Genomic DNA, 27,632 nt, shown 5'->3' on the forward strand with positions numbered 1-27,632 from the left:
CATTATCTTATGTGAAATGGTGGTCACACCAGATACTGACTACCTTTTTTTTTAAGGTATCTGTGACGAACAGATGCATATCTGTACTCCCAGTCATGTGAAATACATAGATTAGGGTCAAATTTATTATTTTTGCTTGTTTATTAACCTTTATTTAACTAGACAAGTCAGTTAAGAACAAGTTCTTATTTACAATGACGGCCTAGGAACACTGGGTTAACTGCCTTGTTCAGGGGCAGAACGACAGATTTTTACCTTATCAGCTCGGGAATTTGATCTAGCAACCTTTCGGTTACTCACCCAATGATCTAACCACTAGGCTACCTGCCGCCCCCCAATTCATTTATTTCCATTGACTGATTTCTTTATATGAACTGTAATTCAGTAAAATCTTAGAAATTGTTGCATGTTGTGTTTATATTGTTGTTCAGCGCAATAATAATTGAGGAAACTAATTGAATAAATGAATGGGCCTACTACTGTTTTAGGTGTTCTGTGTCAGAACTGTTTCAACGTGACTTACACCCATCAGAGTATCTGTGCTATGAAGGGCTCAACAGTGGAACTGCCCTGTACATATCAACATCCAAGTTATCATGTAGTTTCAGAACTAAACTGGTATATCCAATAGAAATGAATGAGGTGTCTAAAATCCTGAGCTCAGTGCCAGAGAATGCAGGTCGTACTGAGTGCCTTGGGACTAAAGAGAAGGACTGCAACCTGAGAATCACAGACCTGAGAGAGAGAGAGAGAGAGAGAGAGAGAGAGAGAGAGAGATTCAGCTGAGTACAAGTTCAGATTTAAAACACAGTATGCAGAATGGGGGTACAGCTTCCCTGGAACTGTCACAGGTAATATATTATATCTAATTCTACTAATACTATACTATTGTATCGGTTGTCGTCGGATATAGACCAAAATGCAGCGGGGAAATGTGCACTCATCTTCTTTATTATAAACGGACAAGAAGGAGAACCAAAACAAACACCTACACCAAGAAAACACAACAACTAATCACAGGCTGGCAAGGCACAAGGCTATACACAGAACAATCTCCCACAAAGTACTCAACAAACACATACCTATATATAGGACTCTCAATCAGAGGCAACTAGAAAACACCTGCCTCCAATTGAGAGTCCAACCCCAATGAACAAAACATAGAAATACAAAAGACTAGACAGAACATAGAAATACACTAACATAGAACAGTGCCCAAAAACCCCCGGAATACATAAATCAAATACCCTACTAAACAAACCACCACACCGAACCACATAAAACAAATACACTCTGCCACGTCCTGACCAAACTAGAATAACAAATAACCCCTATTACTGGTCAGGACGTGACAACTGTTAACACAGGTAATATATTACATCTAATTCTACTAATACTATACTATTAGCACAGGTAATATATAATATCTACTACTTCTACTACTATAACTACTAACACAGGTAATATATAATATCTACTGCAACTACTTATACAAATATATAAATTGTAATCCAGTACAATATCATATTGCAAGTTCTAATAATTATCATTCAGAGCTGCAGGTGAAGGTGTCTTCCTCCACAGAGGAATAGAAGAGAACACTGACCTGTAGCACCACCTGTCTTCTGACTGACAACCCCAACCCACCTACATCTGGTACAAGAACGGACAACATCTCCATGACCCTACTTCCTAACAATACTCCTGTAATACTCTAGTGGTCTGGCGTTACTCTGCAGACAGTTATTCCTGTGCTGTAAGGGGTCAACAGTGGACATTACTTGCACGTATAGACATCCCAGCTGGCATTTCACACACCTCATGTTGTCTGTCCTCTCTCCTCATCAGGGAAACTCTAGTCCAGTGTATGACAACATCTCAGGCATGGCCATGGCCCCTGCTGCAGCACAGAGAGCGATCACAGACGAGCAGGATGACGTTAGCTATGCCAGCATCCAACACAGGAACCAGGAAGTTCCTCTGAACTCCACTGTCCCACTGTCTCACCCCCAGAAACAGGACCAGGATTTCCAGTATGCTACTGTGAAATTCAACAGCCCCAGTGCTGCTCAATAGACATTGGGCGGGATTCAATCCAATCATGGGTTATAGGCTTTGCAGCTTTTAATGTAAAATTTTTTTTTTAATGCTTTTTGAAAATGCTATATAATTTCTCAACTAGAATGACTTTGATTTTGGCTTGAACTATCCATTTAAATAAAAGTATAGGCCAAACTGTTCAGTCCATATTCTACTGTTCTATTATGGTGCAGTGGTGTCAGAGGGGAAAAAACTGTTAGTTTCTTACAGTAACTCATTTGTTGTTGTAATATCCCAAACGGACAGTTTCAGCATGAAAGATTCCAAGTTAAATAACACAATATAGTAAATGTACATTACACAGTGATTTAAACATGCTATCCCATCCATACACCACACTAAACCTACACAGAGTCTGTCTGAAATGTCATCTTATTCCCTACATACTGTCAGGTGACATTTCAGACACAGATATCCTCTTTAACTGTTAAGGGCCAAACAAATGATACCAGTGTAACAGGTTGAAGGTTGTAGCTGCTATGCCACCTTGTTTAATGAGGTGAGGTCCTCAATAAATGACTAAATACAACTAAACACAGGTTCTTCACATCAGGGGTGGTGCATGAAAATGAGACAGAGACATTGACATAGAAAGCTTCTGTTTATGTTTTGTATCTAGGCAACAATATATAGCAGCCATAAATCAATAATCAATGGAGTGCTCCACACAAACAAAATATAATTTGTCACTGTCACTCATACAACAAGCTGTCCAATGAAAATATTATACTTTAGTGGTCCAATAATTACAGACGTGTCTACCAGACGAGCTAAATCACTTCTATGCTCGCTTCGAGGCAAGCAACACTGAGGCATAAATGTGAGCATCAGCTGTTCTGGACGACTGTGTGATCACGCTCTCCGTAGCCGACGTGAGTAAGACCTTTAAACAGGTCAACATTCACAAGGCTTCGGGACCAGACAGATTACCAGGACGTGTACTCCAGGCATGTGCTGACCAACTGGCAGGTGTCTTCACTGACATTTTCAACATGTCCCTGATTGAGTCTGTAATACCAACATGTTTCAAGCAGACCACCATAGTCCCTGTGCCCAAGAACACGAAGGCAACCTGCCTAAATGGCTACAGACCCGTAGCACTCATGTCCATAGCCATGAAGTGCCTTGAAAGGCTGGTAATGGCTCATATCAACACCATTTTCCCAGAAACTCTAGACCCACTCCAATTTGCATACCGCCCAAACAGATCCACAGATGATGCAATCTCTATTGCACTCCACACTGCCCTTTCCCACCTGAACAAAAGGAACACCTATGTGAGAATGCTATTTATTGACCACAGCTCAGCGTTCAACACCATAGTACCCTCAAAGCTCATCACCAAGCTAAGGATCCTGGGACTAAACACCTCCCTCTGCAACTGGATCCTGGACTTCCTGACGGGCCGCCCCCAGGTGGTGGGGGTAGGGTGCAACACATCTGGCATGCTGATCCTCAACAGTGGAGCCCCCGAGGGGTGCGTGCTCAGTCCCCTCATGTACTCCCTGTTCACCCACGACTGCATGGCCAGGCACGAGTCCAACACCATCATTAAGTTTGCAGACGACACAACAGTGGTTGGCCTGATCCCCGACAATGACGAGACAGCCTATAGGGAGGAGGTCAGAGACCTGGCTAGGTGGTGCCAGAATAACAACCTATCCCTCAACGTAACCAAGACAAAGGAGATGATTGTGGACTACAGGAAAAGAAGGACCGAGCACACCCATTCTCATCAACTGGGCTGTAGTGGAGCAGGTTGAGAGCTTCAAGTTCTTTGGTGTTCACATCACCAACAAACTAGAATGGTCCAAACACACCAAGACAGTCGTGGAGAGGGCCCGACAAAGCCTATTCCCCCTCAGGAAACTAAAAAGATTTGGCATGGGTCCTCAGATCCTCAAAAGGTTCTACAGCTGCAACATCGAGAGCATCCTGACTGGTTGCATCACTGCCTGGTACGGCAATTGCTCGGCCTCCGACCGCAAGGCACTACAGAGGGTAGTGCGTACGGCCCAGTACATCACTGGGGCTAAGCTGCCTGCCATCCAGAACCTCTACACCAGGCGGTGTCAGAGGAAGGCCCTAAAAATTGTCAAAGACCCCAGCCACCCCAGTAATAGACTGTTCTCTCTACTACCGCATGGCAAGCGGTACCGGAGTGCCAAGTCTAGGACAAAAAGTCTTCTCAACAGAGTCAATGTGGGGGGGCACCGGTGTCTTGGGCGTGGCCACGCTACCCTGCAGCGGTAACAGGTGTAACCGGGAGAGAGAGACAGAGACAGAGACAGAGACAGAAAGTAAAAGGAGGATCATTGTTTTACCTGCAGCATTGCTCCAGAGGTGTCAGGATAGAGGGCTCTCTGCAGAGTGGTGTCCAAACCTGTAGTCAGCACAGACACAGTACACAAGGTTGAAGATAACAAAGGATAAGCCAACACAATAATTCAAATGATCTACAGCCACTTTATCACTAGATTCCTGACCACTGGTCACATTTTCAATGCTAATCCTGTAGAATCAGCAACGACACCGGTCCAATTGTTTTTATTTTTGGACGCTCAGCAAATAATTATTACGTTTTCTCAACCTATATTGTTCCTCCTAGCTCCACCCCCAAAACAGGAAGAGGATGTCCAGTACGCTGCTGTGGAACTCAACCTCCCCAGTGCTGCTCCATAGACTGTTCGAGTCAAATGAATGGCTGTTGCTGCTGTTAAGATGCCAGCAGAGAGAGCTGTGGTACAGTAAGGTTTTAGTGTGGCTGATGAGACATACAGAATTACAGTCTAACTAATAAGTCTATTAGTGTGGTCAAATAATGTTATTGCATTTGTTTTAAAGTATTTACATTTTTTAGCTTTTTAAATTTTAGCTCTGCATCTCCCTTCAGGTCCACAGTACATCTAGTTGGTGTCAACCACAGACCTCACACTCTTCTGTTTCACACAGCCAGTAAGGTCCCCCTACCAAACCTCTCTCTCTTCACCCTGTAAGTACACTTGATAAGACATTATACCTCACCATACATTTTTTTATTGGGGATTTCTTCGGCAGAACACATGCTTGAATGTGAATGGTATTGTAAAATGTACTCGAGTGTGGTTTGTTTTGTTGAGCATTGCTTTTGAAACACTTTATTTTTTATGTTTAGTTGTATTATGTAGAAGAGACCAGGATATGTTGTTGCCCTGTGTAGCAACACTCAATGTTATAGTCATGGTCCTGAGAATAAAAACAATCGACAGAGAAACACGTGGAGGGAGATGCAACATAGGGCTTGAGAACAGCAGGAATAGATAAATAATGGTTTACACACATCTCTCAGCAACAGTAAAACAAACTGCATCAGAGTTAGCCTAACCATTCTCAGTACGCTAGCCTATAATACCCACGATATAGTTAGAATCACCATTCCCGGTACGCTACCCTATAATAACCATGATATAGTTAGCCTAACCATTCCTGGTAAACTAGCCTATTATAACCACTATACAGGCCCTATAGACAGGTACAAATATCCAGTGGTGTAAAGTACTTAAGTAAAAATACTTTAAAATACAACTTAAGTTCTTTTGTGGAGTATCTGTACTTTACTATTTATATTTTTGACAACTTTTACTTTTACTTCACTACATTCCTAAAGAAAATGATGTACTTTTTACTCCATACATTTTCCCTGACACCCAAAAGTACTCATACATTTTGAGTGCTTAGCAGGACAGAAAATGGTCCAATTCACACACTTAACAAGAGAACATCCCTGGTCATCCCTACTGCCTCTGATCTGGTGGACTCACTAAACACAAATGCTTTGTATTTAAATTATGTCTGAGAGTTTGAGTGTGACCCTGGCTATCCGTAATAAAAAAAAACAAGAAAATGATGCCGTTTGGTTTACTTAATATAAGGAATTTTTTATTATTTAAATTATTTAAATTATTCATACTTTTACTTTTGATACTTAAGTATATTTTAGCAAATACATTTACTTTTGCTTAAGTATATTTAAAATCAAATATTTTTAGACTTTTACTCAAGTATTATTTCACTGGGTGACTTTCACTTTTACTTGAGTCATATTCTATTAAGGCATCTTACTTTTACTCAAGTATGAGAATTTAGTACTTTTTCCACCACTGCAAATATAAAAAAGATGTATAAAATCAATCTCAGAGGTCAGCTTCAGGTGGTCCTCTCCCGAATTGAATGGTCTCACTTCTTTTGGTCAGGGCCTCATCCCTCTCTTTCACAACCTCAGGATTGGCACTTGGTAGGTGCAGGAATAATCTTTGAAGCTTTGAATGTGCTTAGATATGTTGATTCTTGACAGTGTTGGAAACATGCCTATCAATATCCATGTCTGATTTATATGCATTTATCGGCCACACCACGCCCAAATGATTGCTTATTGGTCAGTAGCGGTCATTTTGTTATGTCCACAATAATCGCATTATTGTGTGCATGTAACTGTACTCAGTCTCTCCTTTACTTTTAGCCTAGACAGACTGGCATGCATAGTATTGATATTAGCCCTCTGATTACAGTAAAGAGCAAGACAATAACAGCTTAAGCCTCCTGTTGTCACGTTTCCTCAAGGGCAGGAGGAAGGGGCAGAGTCAAGAGCAGGAGACTGAGGTCCAGTAGTGCCGAAGTTTTATTCACACCGAAACAATCGGTGGTCAAAAAGGCACAGGGTGCGCACAACGCCCAAAAGGGAAAACAGGTAACCACGAACTAATACGCACGGGGCGCAGCCCGGCAATATAATCATACAAAGTGCCACGCTGAAAAAACAACAACAGCGTACACTACACACTGCCCGTCGACATACAATTAATCCCGCACGAATACAGAACACAAAGGAACAAACTAAATACCCCCCCACTAATGACAGACAAGGAACAGGTGCGGACCTAGACAGACAAAACCCAAAGAACACAGAAACATAGTTAGGTGGCAGCTAGTAGACCGGCGATGACGACCGCCGAGCGCCGCCCGACTGAGGAGGGGCGCCTCCTTCTGTGGATACTGTGACAGTACCCCTCCTCTGACGCGCGGCTCCAGCAGCGCGCCGACGCCGGCCTCGGGGACGACCCGGAGGGCGAGGCGCCGGCCGATCCGGACGGAGACGGTGGAACTCCTGCAGCATAGCTGGATCCAAAATGTCCCCCACCGGAACCCAGCACCTCTCCTCCGGGCCGTACCCCTCCCAGTCCACGAGGTAATGCAGGCCCCCTACCCGACGTCGGGAGTCCAGGATGGCCCGGACTGTGTACGCCGAGGCCCCCCCGATGTCCAGGGGGGCGGAGGGACCTCCTGCACCTCAGCGTCCTGCAGCGGACCAGCTACCACCGGCCTGAGGAGAGACACATGAAACGAGGGGTTAATACGGTAATATGAAGGGAGTTGTAACCTATAACACAACTCGTTTATTCTCCTCAGGACTTTGAACGGCCCCACAAATCGCGGACCCAGCTTCCGGCAGGGCAGGCGGAGGGGCAGGTTCTGGCTCAAGAGCCAGAGACTCTGTCCCCCGGATTATACACGGGGGCCTCACTGCGGCGGCGGTCAGCGCTCTCCTTATGTCGTCCTATCGCCCGCTTCAAACACTCCTGGACAGCACTCCAGGTCTCCTTAGAGCGCTGTACCCATTCCTCCACCGCAGGGGCCTCCGTCTGGCTCTGCTGCCATGGCACCAGGACCGGCTGATAACCTAATACAACCTGAAAAGGTGACAGGTTAGTAGAGGAGTGGCGCTGAGAGTTCTGGGCCATTTCAGCCCATGGCACGAACCTCGCCCACTCCCCTGGCCGGTCCTGGCAATACGACCGCAGAAACCTGCCCACATCCTGGTTAATGCGTTCTACCTGCCCATTACTCTCGGGGTGAAAACCCGAGGTAAGGCTGACCGAGCTCCCAGCCTCTCCATAAATGACCTCCACACCCTGGAAGTGAACTGGGGACCGCGATCAGATACGATGTCCTCGGGCACCCCGTAGTGCCGGAAGACATGGGTGAATAGGGCCTCCGCGGTCTGTAGGGCCGTAGGAAGACCGGGGAAGGGGAGCAGACGGCAGGACTTCGAGAACCGATCCACAACAACCAGGATCGTAGTGTTCCCCTGAGATGGCGGGAGATCCGTGAGGAAATCCACCAAGAGGTGAGACCAAGGTCGCTATGGAACGGGGAGGGGCTGTAGTTTCCCTCGAGGCAGGTGCCTAGGAGCCTTGCACTGGGCGCACACCGAACAGGAAGAGACATAGTGTCTTACATCCTCAACCAAGGTGGGCCACCAGTACTTTCCCTTCAGGCCCCGCACTGTCCGTTCCACCCCAGGATGACCCGAGGAGGGTAGAGTGTGGGCCCATCGGATCAGGCGATCGCGAACACCAAGCGGAACAAACTTCAGACCCGCGGAACATTGAGGTGGAGTGGGTTCTGACTGAACCGCCCGCTCGATGTCCGCATCCACCTCCCATACCACCGGTGCCACCAGACAGGAAGCAGGGAGTATGGGAGTGGGATCGATGGTCCGCTCCTCGGTGTCGTAGAGACGCGACAGTGTGTCGGCCTTCCGGTTCCGGGAACCCGGAATGTATGAGAGAGTAAATTGGAACCTTGTAAAGAACATGGCCCACCTGGCTTGATGAGGATTAAGTCTCCTCGCTGCCCAGATGTACTCCAGGTTACGGTGGTCGGTCCTGATGAGAAAAGAGTGACGTGCCCCCTCAAGCCAATGTCTCCACATCGTCAAAGCCTTGACCACGGCTAACAACTCCCTGTCCCCCACATCATAGTTGCGCTCCGCCGGGCTCAGCCTCTTGGAAAAGAATGCGCCGGGGCGGAGCTTCGGAGGAGCGCCCGAACGCTGCGACAGCACTGCTTCTACCCCAGCCTCGGACGCATCCACCTCCACTATGAATGGCAAAGAGGGGTCCGGCTGCGCCAGCACCGGAGCGTCGGTAAACAGAACCTTCAGACGACGGAAGGCTCTATCCGCCTCTGCCGACCACCGCAGTCGCACCGGACCCCCCTTCATCAGTGAGGTAATGGGAGCTGCCACCTGACCAAAACCCGGGATAAACCTCCGGTAATAATTGGCGAACCCCAAGAACCGCTGCACCTCCTTCACCGTGGTAGGGGTCGGCCAATTACGCACAGCCGTAACGCGGTCATATTCCATCACCACCCCTGTGGTGGAAATGCGATATCCCAGAAAAGAGACGGCTCGTTTGGAGAACTCACATTTCTCAGCCTTGTTATGCTCCAGCAGCCGCCCAAACACTTTACGCACCAGAACCACATGTGCGGCGCGTGTGGCGGAGTAGATCAAGATGTCATCGATGTACACCACCACACCCTGTCCGAGCATGTCTCTGAGAACCTCATCCACAAAGGATTGGAACAGCGGGAGCATTTTTTAACCCATACGGCATGATGAGGTACTCATAATGGCCAGATGTGGTACTAAATGCGTTTTTCCACTCGTCTCCATCTCGGATACGCACCAGGTTATACATGCTCCTGAGATCTAGTTTGGTGAAGAAGCGCGCCCCGTAAAATGACTCCACTGCCGTAGCAATGAGAGGTAGCAGGTAACTGAAACCCACCATGATAGAATTTAGACTTCTATAGTCAATGCACGGGCGCAGACCTCCCTCCTTCTTCTTCACAAAAAAGAAGCTTGAGGAGACGGGTGACTTGGATGGCCGAATGTATCCCTGTCTCAAGGACTCAGTGACGTATGTCTCCATAGCCACTGTCTCCTCCTGAGACAGAGGATACACGTGACTCTTAGGAAGGGCCGCGTCAGCCTGGAGGTTTATCGCACAATCTCCTCGTCGATGAGGGGGTAATTGAGTCGCCTTCGTTTTACTGAAGGCGATAGCCAAATCGTCATATTCAGAGGGAATGTGCATGGTAGAGACTTGGTCTGGACTTTCCACCGTGGTTGCACCGATGGAAACTCCTATACACCTACCTGAGCACTCCCTCGACCACCCCTTAAGAGCCCTCTGCCTCCACAAAATCTGAGGGTTGTGAGTGGCTAGCCAGGGGATTCCCAGTACCACCGGAAACGCCGGGGAGTCAATGAGGAATAGGCTGATACGTTCCACATGACTCCCCCACGTCGCCATAACCAGTGGCACAGTAACCTCCCCCACTTGGCCGGACCCTAGCGGTCGACTATCTAGGGTGTGCACAGGGAAGGGGTGGTCCAGCTGAACCAGGGGAATCCCCACGGTCCATAAAACTCCCAGCTGCACCTGAATCGACTAGTGCCTTATACTGGAAGTGAGGGGAAAAATCGGGAAAACAAACTGAGGTGTACATGTGGTCGACAGGGGGCTCTGGGTGGGGCTGGTGCTGACTCACCTGGGGGGTCGATGTAGTGCTCTGCCTGCCATCCGAACTCCCGGGTGGACCCCTCCAGCACCGGTCCGCAGTGTGTCCTCTGCGCCCACAGTGGGTGCAGGAGAGGCCCCCCCCTCCGGTCCTCCTAGAAGCAGCTCCTCCTATCTCCATGAGCAGTGGAGCAGGAGGGCTGGGAGGTGGAACGAACAGGCCCCGACTAGAACGTCCCCGGGCAGCCAGCAGGTTGTCCAGCCTGATGGACAAATTCACCAGCTGGTTTAGGGTGATGGTGTTGTCCCTACAAGCCAGCTCCCGGCGGACATCCTCTTGGAGACTGCATCGATAGTGATCCATCAGGGCCCGCTCATTCCACCCCGATCCCGCGGCGAGAGTCCGGAACTCCAGGGCGAAGTCCTGAGCGCTCCTCGTCCCCTGTCTCAAGTGAAACAACCGCTCACCCGCCGCCTTCCCCTCCGGGGGATGATCAAATACCGCTCGGAAGCGACGGGTGAACTCCGGGTAGTCGCCCCGAGCCGAGTCTGGGCCATCCCAGACCGCATGGGCCCATTCCAGGGCTCTACCCGTAAGACAAGAGACGAGGACGCTCACTTTTTCTTCGTCGGAGAGAGAGGGGTGGACGGTCGCCAGGTACAGTTCTATCTGGAGCAAGAACCCCTTACACCCTGCGGCCATCCCATCAAATTCCCTCGGAGGCGTAATCCGGAACCCGCTTGAGCCCGCTTCAGGGTGTGTCGGTAGAGGCACCGGCTGAGGAACCGGAGCTGGTCTGGTGGGGGAAGCACCTCTCTCCCAGCTCTCCAATCGGGCTAGCACCTGGTCCATCGCCGAGCCCAGGCGGTGGAGGAGGCTGGCGTGTTGTGACACCTGCTCCGCCACTGACGGTGCTTCTGCTCCTGCTGACTCCATCGTTTAGTGGTGCGGGATTCTGTCACGTTTCCTTAAGGGCAGGAGGAAGGGGCAGAGTCAAGAGCAGGAGACTGAGGTCCAGTAGTGCCGAAGTTTTATTCACACCGAAACAATCGGTGGTCAAAAAGGCACAGGGTGCGCACAACACCCAAAAGGGAAAACAGGTAACCACGAACGAATACGCACGGGGCGCAGCCCGGCAATATAATCATACAAAGTGCCACGCTGAAAAAACAACAACAGCGTACACTTCACACTGCCCGTCGACATACAATTAATCCCGCACGAATACAGAACACAAAGGAACAAACTAAATACCCCCCCCCCACTAATGACAGACAAGGAACAGGTGCGGACCTAGACAGACAAAACCCAAAGAACACAGAAATATAGATCGGTGGCAGCTAGTAGACCGGCGACGACGTCCTCCGAGCGCCGCCCGAACCGAGGAGGGGCGCCTCCTTCTGTGGATACTGTGACACCTGTTTGGAATTCATGCTGAAATAACTGCAGAAAATCAAATCAAATTGTATTCATCACGTGCCGAATACAACTGGTGTAGACTTTACTGTAAAATGCTTGCTTACGAGCCCAGAGTTTAAAAATAAAATAGTAACACAAGGTCCAGAATAGTAACACAATGAATATGGGTCTATTTTTCATGAGCTGTGGTCCTGGCAGAATTGTGTAACGCCATCAGGGCCGGATTAATGCAGAGGATTAACGGGGCTGAATCCAAAAAGGCAACAAAATGTTTTAAATAATAATAAATAAATACATGTGCATACTGTACCAGTCAAAAGTTAAGACACACCTAATCATTCAAGGGTTTTTCTTTAATTTTACTATTTTCTACATTGTAGTATAATAGCGAAGACATCAAAACCATGAAATAACACATGGAATCATGTAGTAACCAAAAAAGTGTTATTTTATATTTGTGATTCTTCAAAGTAGCCACCCTTTCCCTCGATGACAGCTTTGCACACTCTTGGCTTTCTCTCAACCAGCTTCATGAGGAATGCTTTTCCAACAGTCTTGAAGGAGTTCCCACATATGCTGAGCACTTGTTGGCTGCTTTTCCTTCACTCTGCGGTCTCAATTGGGTTGAGGTCGGGTGATTGTGAAGGACAGGTCACCTGATGCAGCCCTCAATCACTCTCCTTCCTGGTCAAATAGCCCTTACACATTCTGGAGGTATGTTTGGGTCATTGTTGAAAAACAAATGATAGTCCCACTAAACACAAACAAGATGGGATGGCGTATCGCTGCAGAATGCTATGGTTGCCATGCTGGTTAAGTGTGCCTAAGAATTCGAAATCAATCACTCACAGTGTCACCAGCAAAGCACCATCACCCCTCCTCCTCCATGCTTCATGGTGGGAACCACACATGCAGAGATCATCCGTTCACCTACTCTGCGTCACACAAAGACAAGGTGGTTGGAACAAAAAGTCTCAAATTTGGACTCATCAGACCAAATTACAGATTTCCACCGGTCTAATGTCCATTACTTGTGTTTCTTGGGCCAAGCAAGTCTCTTCTTCTTATTGGTGTGCTTTAGTAGTGTCACGTCCTGACCAGTATAAGGGGTTATTTGTTATTGTAGTTTGGTCAGGACGTGGCAGGGGGTATTTGTTTAGAGTCTTTTGGGGTTTGTTGGGCTATGTGTTTAGGTAGAGGGGTGTTTGTTTAGATTGTTCTGGGGTTTTTGGTTATGTTCTATGTTAATATATTTCTATGTTCTGGTCTTGTCTTTTTAGTTGTATGTTTAGGGTTATTGGATGGACCTTCAATTGGAGGCAGCTGTTCCTTGTTGCATCTGATTGAAGGTCCTATATAGAGGGGTGTTTTGTAATGGGTTTTGTGGGAAGTTGTTTTTGCACTGCTGTGTTTAGCCAGCAATACTGTGCGTTCGTTCGGTTTCTTGTTTTGTCATTTAATTTACTACATCACTGCACGCTGATTACACCTCCACACCTGGTCACATTAATTTATTACATCACTACACCCTGGTTACACCTCCACACCTGGTGACATTAATTTACTACGTCATTACACCTCCACACCTGGTGACATTCATTTACTACATCACTACACCCTGGTTACACCTCCACACCTGGTGACATTAATTTACTACATCATTACACCTCCACACCTGGTGACATTAATTTACTACATCACTACACCCTGTGTACACAATCCACACCTGGTGACATTCATTTACTACATCACTACACCCTGGTTACACCTCCCCACCTGGTGACATTCTGAAATTATGGAATGGATGATCGGAGAGAATTTGCCATCAGAGTAGGAGAGCTGGGATCAGGTCGACTCTGTCCATATAACACTCGTATTCATTATGATCTGACCTTTGCTAAATTCTTAGTCTGGATTGTTGTCTTGTGTCAAAATGGACCCTGTATATTCATGAAATATGATTATTAAAGGAGGGCTCACCTGCTAGCACTGTAGTAGTACCTAATACATATAGAATACTTGTATCAGCTGTTGTAGATACATTTTATGATGATGAGCTCCTACATCTGCTCCAGTATTAAAGTTGCCTTGCAGTGGCCACTACCACTCCTCCAGCCACATCTGGAACTCCAAGACAGACAGACAGACAGAGAGAGACACACGCACACAGAGTCTGAGAGCTGGGAAAAAAAGACAAATGTAAAACAAATGTTGCTTTTTCATAGGTTGTACCTCAGACAGTGAGTCTCGTCATGTCATTGTTATGAATGTTCTCCAAGCCTTCCTCCGCCGTCGGTGCCATAGACGTTCACAAAAGTCGCGATGGATGGAGGCTAATGACTATTTTGTCTAAGTAACACTGTAGTGGCCTGGAAATATGACATTGCGAAAGTAGGCATATGTTTTGTAGTTAACAACTTTGACATCATTATCATGTCTTCAAATGGATGGCAATGTTGTCATTAGCTACAAGTTCATCAAAAATAGCTATCAATGCTAACAGCAGTTAGCTAAGATTTGGTGGTATCCCCTCAATCTTAGCGAGCTAGCTAATGTTATGCTGCATATCTAAAGTCAATCTGGCGACATAAAAATTATGACAAAAGGTTTTCTTACTAATTATTTGCCTCCTTTTGCAATGTCATTGTATTTCCAAGCCACCGTAATTAACGTTTTGAAAAAATCAGCTCTCATTGACGAAACATTGAGTAGAATGCTCGATCAGTCGGACACGCTTCTCAGATAGGGGCTTGCTTGTTCGTTCTTGTTTGAGAATAGACATAGCTAGCTAGCATTGTGATCCCCTCAAGAGTATCTAATTTCAGTGCATCATTCATATGGCTTGGAGAGGGGGAGTGGAAGTAGACATGACAATATCCAGATTGGGGGTGTATGTTTTCTTTTTATCTATTTTTTTTTATTCAACCACAGGAGCTCACTCTCAATTTTCAAAATACACCAGAGAGCCTCATTTAGCCACAGAGGATCAATAGTTTCCAAAAAATAACTGTGGATTAAGTTGACATTTTATCACAAGCACATACAGGTAACTGCCGAGCTCTTTCCCAACAATGCAGAGTTAAAAAGTAAGAAAAAAATAGCTAAGGAAAATAGTAACACAATAAAGTAACAATAAGGGGGCTATATACAAGGAGTACCGATACCCAGTCAATGTGCAAGGATACAAGGTAGTTTAGGTAATTGAGGTAATATGTACATGTAGGTAGGGGTGAAAGTGACTAAGCAATCAGCACCTGTGTAATGTTGAGATGGAATTGTCAATCCTTAAAGCAGAAGCCAAGGGGTTAATAAGAACAGTGGTTAAAAACAAATGGTAAGAGTTGGGGAACAAGGAAAGAAAGGGAAGACGCCTGAATAAGATCCAGGAAAAAGTGGGGACAGGGAGGTCCTCAGGCCGAGAGAGAAGGGAGGAAAGTGTAGTCACAAGGCTGAGACTGGGACACACAAGGCTCAAGTACATTGAAATTGGTGGGGAAACATCTGACTGGGAGGTGTGATCATTGCCAGAAATATGTGAGGGAAAGGGAGCGATTGTTATTAGTTTTGAGGAGTAATGGGTTTGAAGAGCCAGGATTAAGTGAACTGCTGGAGAAATCTTCAGGGGATGAAGAAGAAAAAAAAGAGAGCAAACTAGAAGCTATTAGGCCCTAAACAGATAGTACACAATGGCAGAATACCTGACCTCTGTGACTGACCCAAAATTAAGGAAATCTTTGACTATGTACAGACACAGTGAGCATAGCCTTGCTATTGAGAAAAGCTGCCGAAAGCAGACCTGGCTCTCAAGAGAAGACAGGCTATGTGCAATGCCCACAAAAATGAGGTGGAAACTGAGCTGTACTTCCTAACATCCTGCCAAATGTATGACCATATTAGAGACACATATTTCCCTCAGATTAAACAGACCCACTAAGAAATTAGAAAACAAAAACAATTTTGATAAACTCACATATCTATTATGTGAAATACCACAGTGTGCAATCACAGCAGCAAGATGTGTGACCTGTTGCGACAAGAAAAGGCCAACCAGTGAAGAACAAACACCATTGTAAATACAACCTATTTTTATGTTTCCCTTTCGTACTTTACCTATTTGCACATCATAACAACACTGTATATAGACATAATATGACGTTTGCTATGTCTTCCTTCTTTTGGAACTTTTGTGAGTGTAATGTTTACTGTTAATTTTTTATTGTTTATTTCCCTTTAGTTTATTATCTATTTCACTTGCTTTGGCAATGTAAACATATGTTTCCCATGCCAATGAAGCCCCTTAAATTGAAAATGAGGGAGAGAGAGATAAAGAAAAGAGAGAGAGACAGAATAGGGTTGTACACAGAAGTTAGATGGTAATTCTATACGTACATTCCAAAATGGTGACAAATACTGAAATTTAATCCATTACAAATTATATGACCCTCCCCTGGACTAAATAAAAAAACACTAAACCCTCCCCCTGACTGAAATTGAAATAGAATGACCCTCCCCCATTTCCTAAGGGAAATACAGTAATTGCATACATTTCTGCCTGTCCCTAATGCAAGAGTTCTTAAACGTTTTCAGCCTGGGATTCAAATGAGAAATTCTGTGTTTTCCTGGGACCCAAGCTCATGAAAATATGCAACTATACATAAACATCGGTACATGTCATTGCCCTTATGCCTAAAACAAATGCAATATAGACAAAAACAAATAACAATGAAATGAAATATCCATATAAATATGTATTAATGTTAATTTTCCTCCATTAAAAATACTTACATATCTGTCTAGGTTGGAACGGTTGCTCTTAAAATACAATATATTTTTTTTTATTCTGAACTGGAATAAACTGATTGATCACATCTGTAGACCAGAAAACCCCCACACAGTCCTAATGAGAGCATGTCTATTCTGGGATCTGTTTTTGACAGTGCATTATTGAGGTCATGCTCAGCCTTGAAACTGTTTCTGTACTTGTTTTTTAAGTATGTCAGAGTTGAGAACCCTGACTCACATAGGTATGTGGTGCCAAACTGGACCAGAACATCTACTGCTTTCTCAGTCAGGCAGGAGACCGCTTCCTACTGTAGATGAGCAAACCAGAACTGTGTGAGTGTGTTTGCCTCAAAAAGCATCTTGCTTCAATCAGTTTATTCCAGTTAAGAATAACAATTATTATTATATTTTAACAGCAACAGTTCCAACCTAGACTAGTTTTCAACAATAATTTCTACAGTAAGATGTACAGTAGGCCAGATCATTTTTCATCTATATCTGTACTGTTACTTGGGGTTGCACTATCAGTAGCTAGCTTGCTTTGGCGAATGTTAGCTATTAGCTGTGTACAAGGCCAGGGGATTGTTTGAAAGAGAAACATCTACTACTATGAGAGTTAGTTAGTACTCCCTTAATACTGCTTATTACTGCTTATTTTATACCTGTTATAAAAAAAACAATGCCTTGCTAGATTACTTACTTTTCCACTATCGAAGCCCTGTTTCCTGAAGCATTCTACCCTGTTCTGAAAGAACTCCCTGGGTTTACCGTCATGCTGTGGATGTTTGGTCAGGACGTGTCGTTTTATTACTTTGTTCGTTATGCCAGTCTCATTGCTAAGCACTTCCACACACAAAACACATTGTGGGCGCTCCTCGTGATAAGTTTGTATGAAAGAGAGATAAACTCATCGCTGTATATGCGTTTCGTGACAATTGAGCTCAGTCAGAACGTGTGGCTAGCATGAGTCCATTTGATGACAACGGTGAGTGATGGCGAGTGGGAATGACAAGTCAGTGGCTGACAGCGCATCATCTGCTGCCTGAACGACAGCGCTGCGTCGTGTGTGTCGCGGAGTGATCTTCAAGAAAACTGCAGAAAAAAAGAACATTGAACAATGTCACGCACCGTAGTTTCAAAACTCAGTGGATAGGTCTAAAACAATGTCATATCAGAATTCTGCCATCTTTATGCACTTTAGTCATTCATTGAATAATTATATATTGATGAAAATATCTGGGTCATTCCACCCATTTTAAAGTGTACCTGGGTCCAAAAATATTTCTCACCTAATTTTAACATTCTGTCATGTACAACTTAATACATGTATTTTTTTCCATTTCAAAACATTGAATTAAAATATTACTATACCAAGTGCCTATGTGCCAAATAAAGTAACATGCTGACCACACTGCTCGCGTCACGTGCACATAAATGTTATTCAATCATTGCACCCACACTGCTCGCGGGAGTCAGCGATCGTCAAATTGGTTCCATTTGTGACACTCAATGGGCTGCAAGTCCAGCCTTTCCCATCTCCTCATTAGTTTTTAGGAGCATATCCCACGTGGGTGATTGAAAGATGAATTTAGGTCCACACTCCGGTAGGTTGTAGTAATGCTGTAAAGTTGGTTGCCAACCACCATATAAAGTCCAAAGAAGAAAAAGAAGCCTCAAGGAAGGAGGAGAGATGACGCGAAACGAATTCGGTTTACCATTTTTTTTTTGTGGATTAATTGTCAGATGCATTTCAGGTAAATAACAACCCGATGTTTATATACCAGGACAAATTAGCAACAGCAAGCTAAATTGCCATACATGTTTAATGCTTTTTGACCTGTCCCCAAATTAATATAATTGGTTAAGTTTGTTTTCATATTTCAACCTGCGTCTCCTGATCGCTTCTGGTGTGGGTGAACAAAATCAATATGCGCGTGATGGCGCGCGCAGATACAAACGCCCGTCCAGGTTTGGTCAGCATGTAACAGGGTTGCTTTGGTCAGCATGTAACAGGGTTGACCGTAACAGGGGACTACTGAAAACAACAAAACCACCAGATTACATGGGTAAAATAGTCCTTTAAAGGAACCAAAAAACGCGTGTAACATGAGGAATGGAAGGTTGTTTTGTGCAACAGGGAGAGGCAATTGAATGCAATCTTTACAAAAAATGTTTTTAATTGTTAAAACATTTCTAGCATGTCTATGTATGCGTAAAAGGGTTGACTTGCTCAGTTTTCCACCACAAAACAGCAGTAAGTTGATAAAAAGACTAGAACCAGCTCACCTGCTTTTACTCTAATTTGACTATTAGATGTTCAATGTTTCTTTTGAAAAAAAATGTTTTTAAGGAAGAGTTTCACCATATTAAAACGAGAGTTCAGTTCATGTAACAGTTGACCTTTAAAATGAGGGTCACTAATCACATTGATAATAATCTTCATAAAGGACTTTGTCAAAGCAACAAAATAACTAGTGCTCCTACAATGAGTGTATTTACATGCAAACTCATCATTTGACATGAAACTAGTTATGGCATTAGTCATGTAAACACCTTACTCTGTTTATCTTAATTGACTTAAGGTCATAATCGAGGTAAGCATTCGCCTTTAAAAACACCTGGTTTTCTGAGCAATCTTGAGAATTTATTAGGACACATAAAGGCCTTCATCAGATTCATAGAGGAATATTTAATCTGTGCATGTGCTAGCACGAGCAGCGCAAGCTTCCTTCTTTTGCGCGAGTGCAGTGTCGTGACATGACTTAATGTGTTGACTGCTATTTTATCAAAACAATTAACTATGTTTAATCATTATGTGATTAAATTAATCATGTAACAATTAACTCAGTAGTAACTTGGGGCACCACGGGAAAAGTTATTTAACAAGTTACTATCTCCCGACTAAACTCTATAGATGTAAAATATATTTATATCAATCACAGTCAATTATTAATTCTTACCTCATCAGTCTCATTCTTAATTCAGTGATACACAAATTGGCTTATTTATTTACTAACTACCCACATAGAAATACATAAACACACACAGTTATAGGTTGAATTGATTACTAACATCATGCAATGAAAAGTCCCTAGTTGACTAACCCGATATGACGGTTTGTCACACAATGAAAGGAAGGGGCAAGATAAAGAGAGCGGGAGAGACCAAGTGTGGGCTGGTACATACATGTGGAAGCTATGCTCATGAGAATGAATACTTTGCACATGAATGACTGCTCATCCGAAAATAATTGCAACGTATATATTTACACTTGTATGTCTTGGTCGTCTCTCTGTTGAAATCACACGGTCCGTCTATATGGGGAGTAGTTCGATTGAAGTCTCTGGTTGTCTACCAGAGGTCACAGTGTCCGTAGTTGTAGGCGTCTTTGTTCTGGAAGTGTTTGTTAGAATGGTTACATCAGAGTACCACACGGTGGTGGGAGGGAAATGTTCTTCCCCTCTCGTCTTCATTAGACTGGATCCTTCAAAAGGTACACACGCGGTGGTCCTCGGTCGAGTTTACTGGACTAAAGTACTTAAACAGCTGCAGACTGAATGTTCCGACGTTGTCTATATCTTCTTAACTCGAGAGTTTGAGTCTTACCATTTTCTGGTCTGGTAGAGTCTAACCATTCGTGACGTCCGGCTCAACACCGTCCGTATACTGGTCTCAATGGTTGATTATTCATGGTACAGCTACGACCACTTTCCACACCGGCAGCAACCCCGGCATGTTATGGTCTCTATTTAAATTGCAACCATTTCAACGTGTATTCACCACTCCACATTTTCTGGTCTAATGTACATTTTGTATAGGAGTCCTTTTATGCACTCGCATTGGCGGGCGGTTCCATCACGTTGCCACAATGTCTGCTCACGTGGGCATGGTTACAGACTTGGCAAAAGTTTATATGAAAACAATTCTCATTTAGAAGGCTAAAATCGCATTTCATCTTCTCACAAATAGTTTCATGTTTAATCATAAGTTTTGTGTACACTTTCAGAGCTACAGTTGAAGTCGGAAGTTGACATACACTTAGGTTGGAGTCATTAAAACTCGTTTTTCAACCACTCCACAAATTTCTTGTTACCAACTACAGTTTTGGCAAGTCTGTTAGGACATCTACTTTGTGCATGACACAAGTAATTTTTCCAACAATTGTTTACAGACAGATTATTTAATTTATAATTTGTTGTATCACAATTCCAATGGGTCACAAGTTTACATACACTAAGTTGACTGTGTCTTTAAACAGCTCGGAAAATTCCGGAAAATGATGTCATGGCTTTAGAAGCTTCTGATAGGCTAATTGACGTCAATTGGAGGTGTACCTGTGGATGTATTTCAAGGCCTACCTTCAAACTCTGTTGACTCTTTGCTTGACATCATCTGAAAAACAAAAGAAATACGTCAAGACCTCAGAAAGAAAATTGTAGACCTCCACAAGTCTGGTTCATCCTTGGGAGCAATTTCCAAACGCCTGAACATACCACGTTCATCTGTACAAACAATAGTAGGCAAGTATAAACACCATGGGACAATGCAGCTGTTATACCGCTGAGGAAGGAGACACATTCTGTCTCCTAGAGATGAACGTACTTTGGAGCGAAAAGTGCAAATCAATCTCAGAACAACAGCAAAGGACCTTGTGAAGATGCTGGAGGAAACAGGTACAAAAGTATCCATATCCACAGTAAAACGAGTCCTATATCGACATAATCTGAAAGGCCGCTCAGCAAGAAAGAATCCACTGCTCCAAAACCGCATAAAAAAAATACAGACTAGAGTTTGCAAATGCACATGGGGACAAAGATCGTACTGTTTGGAGAAATGTCCTCTGGTCTGATGAAACAAAAATAGAACTGTTTGGCCATAATAGCCATCGTTATGTTTGGAGGAAAAAGGGGGAGGCTTGCAAGCCGAAGAATACTATCCCAACCGTGAAGCGGTGGCAGCATCATGTTGTGGGGGTGCAGTGCTGCAGGAGGGACTGGTGCACTTCTCAAAATAGATGGCGTCATGAGAAAGGAAAATTATGTGGATATATTGAAGCAACATCTCAATACATCAGTCAGGAAGTTAAGCTTGGACGCAAATGGACAATGACCCCAAGCATACTTCCAAAGTTGTGGTAAAATGGCTTAAGGACAACCAAGTCAAGGTATTGGAGTGGCCAACACAAAGCCCTGACCTCAATCCTATTGAACATTTGTGGGCAGAACGGTAAAAAGCGTGTGTGAACAAGGAGGCCTACAAACCTGACTCAGTTACACCAGCTCTGTCAGGAGGAATGGGCCAAAATTCACCCAACTTATTGTGGGAAGCTTGTGGAAGGCTACCCAAAACGTTTGACCCAAGTTAAACAATTTAAAGGCAATGCTACCAAATACTAATTGAGTGTATGTAAACTTCTGACCCACTGGGAATGTGATGAAAGAAATAAAAGCTGAAATAAATCATTCTCTCTACTATTATTCTGACATTTCACATTCTTAAAATAAAGTGGTGATCCTAACTGACCTAAGACAGGGAATTGTTACTAGGATTAAATGTCAGGAATTGTGAAACTGAGTTTAAATGTATTTGGCTAAGGTGTATGTAAACTTCCGACTTCAACTGTATTTAGTTATACACAAAACAACTGTTTTGACATGATTATTGTTTGAATCCCCACCAACCATTTCCCACATTCTTTATGTGAGAGATATTGTTTCATTATTCACTTTTGGATGTTGGAGTTTTGGCGGCAGATTCTCTCTCTACACACACACACAAAGGATTTTTGACTTCTCGATACTGCCATGCACGAGAGGAACTTTATGATGGGTCGTTAAAGTGGGAGAGGAGGGGGGGGGCTCTCTTTGACCATCACCCAGGAGGGAAAGTCATGACAGCAGTGAGTTAGGGGAAAAACTGAAAGTATGAATCTTAGAAATAGTTTTCACATACAAACTTCGTATGTCTGAATTTCAGAATAAAGTATGCTAATCAAAAATAACATGGTCGCTGTGGTAGTACGTTTATTTTGATAGACAATTTTCTGCATTTATCAAAGTCCCATCAGTTAACCTGCTATTCATTATCTTTGTTTCACAGCGGACAGCCCTAACCGTTGCTCTCTCAGTGGGAGGGGCTTATCATAAGGGGAGCCTCAACAACAACATGATGCTGACAAGACGTCTCTCCAGATCAGAACATCTCAAACACCAGCAGAGACTTATAGGGAAGAAACCTCACCACCGCTGCTTTGACTGTGGGAAGAGTTTTGCTAAACAGACAGAATTGATAATTCACCACCGTATTCACACTGGAGAGAAGCCTTATAGCTGTGATAAGTGTGGGAAGAGCTTCAATCATTTAGGACACCTGACTACACACCAACGCATACACACAGGAGAGAAGCCTTATAGCTGTGATCAGTGTGGGAAGAGCTTTAATAATTCAGGAACCCTGAGCGAACACCAACACACACACACACAGGAGAGAAGCCTTATAGCTGTGATCAGTGTGGGAAGAGCTTCAATCAATCAGGACACCTGACTATACACCAGCGCTTACACACAGGAGAGAAGCCTTATAGCTGTGATCAGTGTGGGAAGAGCTTCAACCATTCAGGAGCCCTGACAACACACCAGCGCATACACACAGGTGAGAAGCCTTATAGCTGTGATCAGTGTGGGAAGAGCTTCAGGAATTTAGGACACCTGACTATACACCAGCGCATACACACAGGAGAGAGACCTTATAGCTGTCATCAGTGTGGAAAGAGTTTTGCTCGAGATTTCACCCTGACCAAACACCATCTCATACACACAGGAGAGAAACCTTATAGCTGTGATCAGTGTGGGAAGAGTTTCAGGACGTCAGGACACCTGACTAAACACCAGCGCATACAAACAGGAGAGAAGCCTTATAGCTGTGATCAGTGTGCGAAGAGTTTTTCTCAAGACTCCAGCCTGAGCTTTGCTCATTCAGGATCATTGAAAAAACACCAGAAAGCTCAAACATGTTTTCTTTCATCTCCCTCCTCTCTGGCACCTGTTCCAGATTCCTAAATAAAGTTTAATAGAAAACATTTTGTAAAGAGTCATATCTTCCATTCTGTAACAGTTTACTAAGCCTGATTACCATGGTAACCTGTGTAGCATAATATGCAGCTCTGGATCCATATGTATCAAGCGTCTTGGAGTAGGAGTGCTGTGTGTGTGTGGTGGGGTGGGGGTGTTCAGAGCTGTATCTTATTTCATTAACTCCTATTATCCATTAAATAACTTTAATGTAGAATAATACTAGGTGTGTATTCATGTGTGGGGGAAATGTTGTTTGAAGAGAAATTGTACATCTTGTCTCATACAATCATTGGTTCCTGTAGGTGCTGGGTTGAGATATGAGCGGGGAGACGATCATGACCACCTCAGATTTTTAGGCAGAATGCCCAGAATATGTTCTATAAGTTAAGATCGGAGACGGTGCCAGTCACATGCAGGAACCAAACGTTAATCATGAATTAATGAATAATGTAAACCATGCATATATAACTTGTCTGTGTAAGCAGTGTATAAGAGAACTAACGGGACTGCCCCGAAAGAGCTGCTGACGGACGTGTACTATGGTGCATTAATTTTGTTGGAATCTCTCCAGCTTGCTGATAAATAATTATTCAATAAAGTTTGACTGAGTCCCTGGTAGTGTTTTCCACGACAGATGTATTCAGTACAAAAATACATTAAATCCTTTATCTTATGGGAAGGAGATGTCGCACTGCATGAGGCAAATGGTCACACCAGATGCTACCTTTTTTTAAGGTATCTGTGACCAACAGATGCACATCTGTATTCCTAGTCATGTGAAATCCATAGATTAGGGCCAAATTCATTTATTTCAATTGACAGATTTTTTTATGTGAACTGTAACTCAGTAAAATCTTACAAATTGCATGTTGCGTTTCTATTGTTGTTCAGTGTAGTAATAATAATAGAAGAAACTAATTGAATAAATGATTGGGCCTCCTACTGTTTTAGGTGTTCTGGGTCAGAACTGTTTCAACATGACTTACACCCATCAGAGTATCTGTGCTGTGAAGGGCTCAACAGTGGAACTGCCCTGCACATATCAACATGTAAAATGGCAGACGGAAGGGAGGGTGGTGCGGCAGGTGCCGCTTCTCCTACGAATGCTGTTATTTAATCTAAAACATCAGGTGTAAGCCGACCCCAGCTAAGTAACTCCTGCAAAGATTTAAAGCGCAATGATGTGTTTTATCTCCAGGACTTTGCCATGATTGTCAGTTATGTAGCTGCTCTACTGATAATCTCTGTGCGTCCTTGCTGGGATGACACAATCAATCTACTGCCGGAGAATATCAACACCAAACACATTGGTTCACCGTTCCATGGGAGCGGACAGTACACAGCATACCATAATGTTCTGAATAATGGCCAAGTCTACCTCGCTCCCTATTCCACTGAACCGCTTAGGCGTAACAAACACAAGTACAACATTTATCGGAAACTGTTAAACTACCTGTTCACTACCCTCCTGCTCTCTGGGGATGTGCAACTCAGTCCTGGGCCTAACATCACCGAGCCAGCGATACTCACCGGAGTGGAAAGCAGTGGATGGCCTCGTCCACTGATCGTTGCCGCTGTGGAAGTGGGTGAGTGCTATGGTCCCATGGTTTCACTCGACTCACCTGGCTCCAGGATGGAATTTGACTCTTCAAACATACCCAAGTCGCTAAATGCGATCCCTGACTCTGCTTCTGGCACACAAGCTGTTTTAATTAGATCCCCGCATTCAGTGCAATCGGGAGGGATAGATAATTGCGCAACTGAACTGCCCCTAATCAAAACGAAACAAAATGGCCTAAACCCAGCCGCCAGAAAACACCGAAAATGTAACTTTTTTCAATGTGTCAATCACTCTCGAGTCATCTGGGACCCACGAGCTAAGCCCAAGGGACTACTAGGGGGGCACTAGAACATTCATAGTGTCATTCCAAAAAGTGATCAAATTCAACATCTTCTCACAGACTCCAACCTTGGCTTCCTCTGCCTTTCAGAGACATGGCTCCATAAAAACTCTCCATATGCTGCTTTGATTGTACCTGGCTACAATGTTTTCAGGAGAGACAGGATTGATGGAAGAGGAGGAGGTCTGATGATTTACATTAAAGAACATATCCGATGTAAACAAATTGAGTGGTCATGTGATAATGAACTAGAATGTATTGGCCTGAACATTACACTGTCTCCCCAAATGTCTTTTACCCTTATTGGAATCTATAGACCACCTTCCACCAAAAGTGTGTTTTTTGATCAGTTTAATAACATGCTTAGGGAATGTGATTTTGGGAAAGAGGTCATCTTAATGGGAGATTTTAACATTAATTTTGAAGACAAGTCTTGTAGAAAAACCCTCAAACGGATCACTATTACCTTTGACCTTACACAGCTAGTTAAAGGTCCAACCAGGGTGACTTGTTGCTCTAAAACACAGATTGATTTGGTGTTCAGTAATAAACCAGAGAGAGTGACTAAATCATTAAATATGGTTACTGGGCTGTCTGATCATAATCTGACACTCATAGACAGAAAGTTTTCTAAGAGCAGGTTTAACCTCTCTACTGTTAAAAAGCCGGATCAACTAAGAATACCTAAGAGTGAATTAAATTATTTTGAAAACACAATTAAGGGAATTAATTGGTATGATCTCTTGTCCTATACAGATGTGGAAGCTGATAGTCAGGTTTTTCTATCCACAATCCAGACTACAATAAATGGCTTCCTAAAGAAAATCAAATCCAAACCTGGCCAAAAGAGCACTCTTCCTTGGCTAAATGGAGAAATGTGTAAATTGATGAAAGAACGAGATTATGCTCTAAAAACAGCCCTAAAATCCAAAATTGAGCATGACAGACGTAGGTTTACCATGTTGAGAAATAAGGTGATTAAAGAAATCAGACCGGCCAAGGCAAACTTTTTTATTAACATAATTGGTGAAGCAAAGGGAAATTCTAAATTGATCTGGGAGAACCTAAAAAAGTTAACAGGGAAAGACCATAGTAACACTGCAAAAAGACTAGAAATCATGGTGAATAACAATCTAACACAGGATGCAGTCGAAATAGCAATAGCCTTCAATTCCTACTTTATTGACTCTGTCAGGGTACTGACACAGAACCCCTCCACTGGTTTCTTAGGCTCAGTGCTAGTGAATGACGCTCAACCTGTCTTCATCATAAGGTTTCTGAGTCAAAGGTGAACAAGGTGATTAGCTCACTAAAGAACTCTAAAGCCAAATATGTGTTTGGGCTGGACTCTACCTTTCTTAAAAACTACAAAGAGTCACTCATTGGCCCCATTGCTAAGGTCACCAACACATCTATTGGTCTGGGGGTGTTTCCAAGGGTATGGAAGTCGGCCATAATAACGGCCATCTTTAAATTGGGTGACCCTGCTGACGTGAGTAACTACAGGCCCATTAGTATACTACCTGTGGTGTCGAAGGTTGTTGAAAAGTGTGTAGCAGAACAACTGATTGCCACCTCAACAACAGCCCCTTCACATTACACTCCATGCAGTTTGGCTTCAGAGCGAAACACTCCACAGAAACGGCCAACTGCTTTCTTCTGGAAAATGTGAAGTCCAAGATGGACAAAGGGGGAGTTGTTGGGCCTAAGGAAGGCTTTTGATACTGTTAACCATGAGATTCTCATCACAAAATTGTCCAAGTTCAACTTTTCCCCCTATGCCTTGAGATGGATGAAATCATACCTTGAAGGCAGAACTCAGCGTGTGAGCTGTTGCCCACTCTTAGCTATGATGTGGGCGTGACCCAAGGGTCAATACTGGGGCCCCTCCTGTTCAGCCTATATATTAATGATCTGCCTTCTGTCTGTACTGAGTCTGAAGTTCAAATGTATGCAGATGATACAGTGATATATGTGCATGCAAAGAGCAAACAACAAGCTGCACAAG

The 27,632-nt window shown here is 44.0% G+C and overlaps 1 pseudogene; it reads left to right on the forward strand.

Annotated features, from left to right (window-relative positions):
* The first annotated feature begins 18,362 nt into the window (after window positions 1–18,362).
* On the forward strand, window positions 18,363–23,708 carry LOC115147888 (zinc finger protein 239-like; annotated as a pseudogene).
* The last annotated feature ends 3,924 nt before the right edge of the window (window positions 23,709–27,632 follow it).

This window comes from Salmo trutta, chromosome 14 (assembly GCF_901001165.1).
Source record: "Salmo trutta chromosome 14, fSalTru1.1, whole genome shotgun sequence".
Classification (NCBI taxonomy): domain Eukaryota; kingdom Metazoa; phylum Chordata; class Actinopteri; order Salmoniformes; family Salmonidae; genus Salmo; species Salmo trutta.